The 5,000-nt window shown below is 38.7% G+C and overlaps 1 protein-coding gene across 1 annotated transcript in view; it reads right to left on the reverse strand.

Annotated features, from left to right (window-relative positions):
• Positions 1-5,000, reverse strand: part of LOC308294527 (uncharacterized protein) — a gene marked incomplete at both ends in the record, with an annotated part of 28,131 nt that overhangs the window by 22,318 nt on the left and 813 nt on the right. The gene's annotated exons all lie outside the window — the stretch shown is intronic.

Here is a 5,000-nt window from a genome sequence, read left to right on the forward strand (position 1 = left end):
GTTACATCAGCCAGCCAGTCACGCATAGGCTACTTCTAATTAACATACAAAAATAATTAAAATCAATACTGTAAGTACAGGACTGTAAGCTGAGAAGCCTTCAAGCCAAAGGGCAAGAGACTAAACGGACGAGAAGACAGTGTTATGATGAGAAGATGAACTGGCAAGCAGAGGCAAGCAGCGCCCATTATATAATCCTGGTATTGGCTGCAATGTTTGTCTGTCTTTATTTTTGTAAAGGCATGGTAGAAGTTACCTTTCCTGCGCGTGTGTGTGCGTGCATGCGCGCGCTTTGGAAAACACAGTATTGATCGTATGATCACTTTTATTCAACTGGTCTATACAGTAGCAGTGCTCTGAAAATACATGGGTTACAGCTGATAGTGATATTAACCACTTCACTTTGAAACCCAGCCCAAGTCCAATAAAATATCTTTGGGTTCACAGTCATTACTGATGATCAAATTCATTTAAAAATGTGGTGGCCAGCTGAACATATCACACGGACAAAACTATGGAAAAATAATCATCTAATGTAGCTTAATAGTGTGACGGAATTAATTAAATGTAGGCTATGTAATCTGTAATTTTTGCAGTTAATCTTTTTTATATAATGAACAAGCGTATCTCATACTGTCAACAAAGCATAGGCTAGTGCCAGTGTTACACCATAATTGGTGACCTATTGAAACATTTGACCGCAACGGCTGCTGTTTTTGATCTGAATCAGTGCCAGTGAAGTTGAAACAAGCCTGTTCACCATGAGATACAGTATATGAAACACTAAATGAACAGGCTCATCTCTGTCAATAAAGTGGACTGGAATCACTCCATAAAGTTGTTTAGATGTAGGTGTAGGAGTTGCAGGGAGGATGCTGGGTGGCTGTAGCAGGGGATGACTAGAGAATAGGGCTCTGGTATTGTCTTGTACAGATGGTGTTAGAATACTAGGAGCTGGCAGCAGAGCTAGGGTTTACTTGTACTGAAAATCGTTAATCAACTTTCTTATTTTATTCATACTTAACCCATAACATTAGTCATAACAAGTCATTAGTAAGTAGTTTACTAATAACTTAACAATTCACAGACTCATTAGTTAACAGTTTGTGAATGACCAATTCAATATTTATAAGGAAAGTATTTTAAAGTGACATTCCTATACTACCTATAACTACCTGCTAATCGTCTTTATTCACAAAGACAATTAGCAGGTACTTAAGTATAGGAATGTCACTTTAAAATAACATTTCCTTATAAATATTGAATTGATCATTCACAAATGCTGGATGATCGTTTGTTCATTACTTTATTCACAAAGTAATGAACAAATGATCATCCAGCATTTGTTGTTATTCCCCTCTAGCTTGTTTTCCAACAAGCTATATATTAATAGCGACGGGAAGGATATACCGGTAGGTGATAGAGATATCTTTGACATGTATGTATCTATATATTTATAGCGACAGGAAGGATATAGGTGATAGAGATATCTTTGACATGTATGTATCTATATATTTATAGCGACAGGAAGGATATAGGTGATAGAGATATCTTTGACATGTATGTATCTATATATTTATAGCGACAGGAAGGATATAGGTGATAGAGATATCTTTGACATGTATGTATCTATATATTTATAGCGACAGGAAGGATATAGGTGATAGAGATATCTTTGACATGTATGTATCTATATATTTATAGCGACGGGAAGGATATAGGTGATAGAGATATCTTTGACATGTATGTATCTATATATTTATAGCGACGGGAAGGATATAGGTGATAGAGATATCTTTGACATGTATGTATCTATATATTTATAGCGACGGGAAGGATATAGGTGATAGAGATATCTTTGACATGTATGTATCTATATATTTATAGCGACGGGAAGGATATAGGTGATAGAGATATCTTTGACATGTATGTATCTATATATTTATAGCGACGGGAAGGATATAGGTGATAGAGATATCTTTGACTACTAAGGTCAGCAGCAGCATCCAAAGACAGACCATGCAGGGCAGTTATTCAGTGCACACTGTGTGTGGGAGGACCTGCTATTAAGGAGATTAAATTGGTGACCTTCCAATTAAAGGGCTGTACAAACCTCCCCTTTACCAGTGTTGCCATGTCTGCTTATTATAAGTGACTTAAGAGCTTCTTTTTCTGAAAAGTCACTTGTAAATATTTGGTAGATGCATTTTTTTGGGCTTGTTTCTAAAGTGTAGTTGCTTATTTGGGCTTGCTTCCTAATGTTGTTTAAACCAGTGGTTCTCAAACATTTTCATGTCAAGGATCCCAAATTGAACATGTATTTGTCCATCTGATATTATTTTATGCCAAGGACCGCCCGTACAAGACTTTTGTTGTTAAAATGTGTGTGTGTGTGTGTGTGTGTGTGTGTGTGCGCGTGCGTGCGTGCGTGCGTGCGTGCGTGCGTGCGTGCGTGCGTGCGTGCGTGCGTGCGTGCGTGTGTGCGCGCGTGCGTGTTAGTGATCATGTGACCTTGTCGCTTCTTATGGGCTTGTTTTCGTAGACCTGTCTGTGCGTGTTTCTCTCGCCAAACACTGCCCTTCACCACACAGAGGAAGTGACAACATGTCTCAAGCAGAAATACACGTCAGGGTTGTTTGCTTGACTTGTGTTTTGGTGTCCCATCTGAGGAGGGTCTGTGTTAGTGTGTGCATGTAAAGTAATAGGGGTGTAACGATATAGTAACTGAATCGAAAAATCGATTTTAATTTGCAATGATCTAATATATTGCTTGCAAAAGCAAAATATCGTACCATTTTGGCTTTATATCGTATCGTATCGTTGCAATGCAAATAATTGATTGTATGGAAACTAAGTATTTGTGCCTTGTATTTGGCAATTTTAAGAGGGAAAATGAAAAAGAGGGGTCTAATTACCTTTCCATTCCATATAGCTACTCTTGGTCTATCGATAAATGTGTGTAATCTCCGTGTTCATGTCAAGGTGGGTTTGTCCATATGTGTTGAAATATAATGTCCATGTATTTGATAGATAATCACAGAGTCTACTTCCATATTAATCGATTTTTTTTAAAGTTTTACACAGATTACATTTCTTTGCTAAATAGTTACTATATCGATTTTAAATCGTTGAATCCAATCGTATCGTATCGCCATGAATGAACCAATATTGTCCATGTATCGTATCGTTAACCATGTATTGTGATACGTATCGTATCGCTGTTAAAATGTATCGTTACATCCCTATAAAGTAACCTGGCTGTGTTAATCTTGTAATAATCATATTGAGATGAGTCAACGATAAGATGGGTCATGCTCCTGTGCAGTGACAGCTGAGCAGCGGGGCAGCAGGGGAGACCAGGAGAGGGCTGGAGGCGAGCTCCCTCCAGCTAGCATTGGCCGCAATACCACTGGGAATGGATTGCAGTAAATTGCGTTGTGTAAGTAGCTGTAACTCACGTGATGAATTGTAGTGGAGTCCCAGTGAACACTATTAAATCCTCAGTGGTAATATCACCCTCAGTTCCATTTGCTCTCAGAGTTACATTAACACTGAGGATGTTACTGTGAGGTACAGTCTCTGGTCATATGGGCTTCAAATGTCCAATTGCTACCAGAATGCTACTCAAAACCAGAATGTTATACAGCTCATTTTTATCCTATTTTTTGTAGGAACTTTGTAAATTCCAAACTTGGATGTGATTGCTTCCAGTAGTGCTGTGCAGCAGTTTGGGAGGAAAGGATTTATGTGCAGAGTGTGGGTTATGGGGTGTGCACTGTGCACACAGTATATGAGGGATGGAAAGTAACTTTAACTGCTGCTTGCATGAGAAAATGTAGGAGCATCCACACAAGAACCCATGGAGGAGTGTAATGTATTGAGACAGATAATGTTGATGAATGTATAGAAGAATTGCTTTGCTATATTGTGAATATAGTTGATCAGTAAACATGGTCAAACGTCATACTTTGAAATAAAAGTAGCATACTATCAATAGTATATTTATGATGAATAAAAAACAAAATTAGGTGAATAGTTTGACTGGCAATGAAGTATGGGGTTTATGTATGCGTTAATATGTATTTGTATACAACATTGGTCATTTGACATTTGGGTGCGTTTGGTGTTGTCCTCCTCCTCATTGATTAGTAAGATTGTGAGTTGCAGGGGGATGGCATCTGTGGTTGTTGCCACTTAAGTTATTCCATACCCGGTCGAAGATATGAGACAGTTACAGCACTTGCACGCATACACAGACATTGAGGCATTTTGTTAAAAATGGACCAATCTTTGGAAGCCAATGTTAGCCAATCAAGATGGATTATGAAATATCGGAGAGATACGACTTGATTACGTGGCGGTAGAGATACTCTGTACTAATTTGTGTGATTGTTGGATAAAATCTGAAGGAGTAATATCAAAATAATTGTTTTACATAAGTCGGCCTCCTGGTGGCGCTATAAAAGGCAGATGTGAGAAATGCAGGGCAAAGGTTTTTCCTTGGCCTCTAGGGAGTGTGCACTGTGCATACAACGTTTTACACTGATCAGTGGAGTTATAGGTAAAAACACAAATCAGCCTGGATTTCGTATGGAATTTCAAAGCATTTAAAAGAATTTCAAAGCAAAGCATGCCATATTATTTATCATAGTGGAATTAGCTTGTTTAGTTACACATCACGAGGGTGAGTGACATTAGGGGAGGTAAGGAGCAGGCAGCCAATCAATGCCTTGACAAAAAATGGTGGCAGATTTTTTATGGCAGAATCCCAACCTTACACTGTATCTGCAGATGGCTTTAGAGCAGTCAAGGTCAGTTTGCCATGTACACAGCACCTGCTACCCTACCATTACTTGCCCCTCACCTGACTTGTTATTCGTGACCACTGAGCAGTAGCCTGATTTAAACTTAGTCGTTCGATGCAATCGATGGTGTCCCATCATCCCATGCCAAAGATAGCAGATACAATGCACAGAGATCTGCTATTCTCTGAATCATAA

This window comes from Nannobrachium achirus (assembly GCF_963921795.1).
Source record: "Nannobrachium achirus genome assembly, chromosome: 11".
Taxonomy (NCBI): Eukaryota; Metazoa; Chordata; class Actinopteri; order Myctophiformes; family Myctophidae; genus Nannobrachium; species Nannobrachium achirus.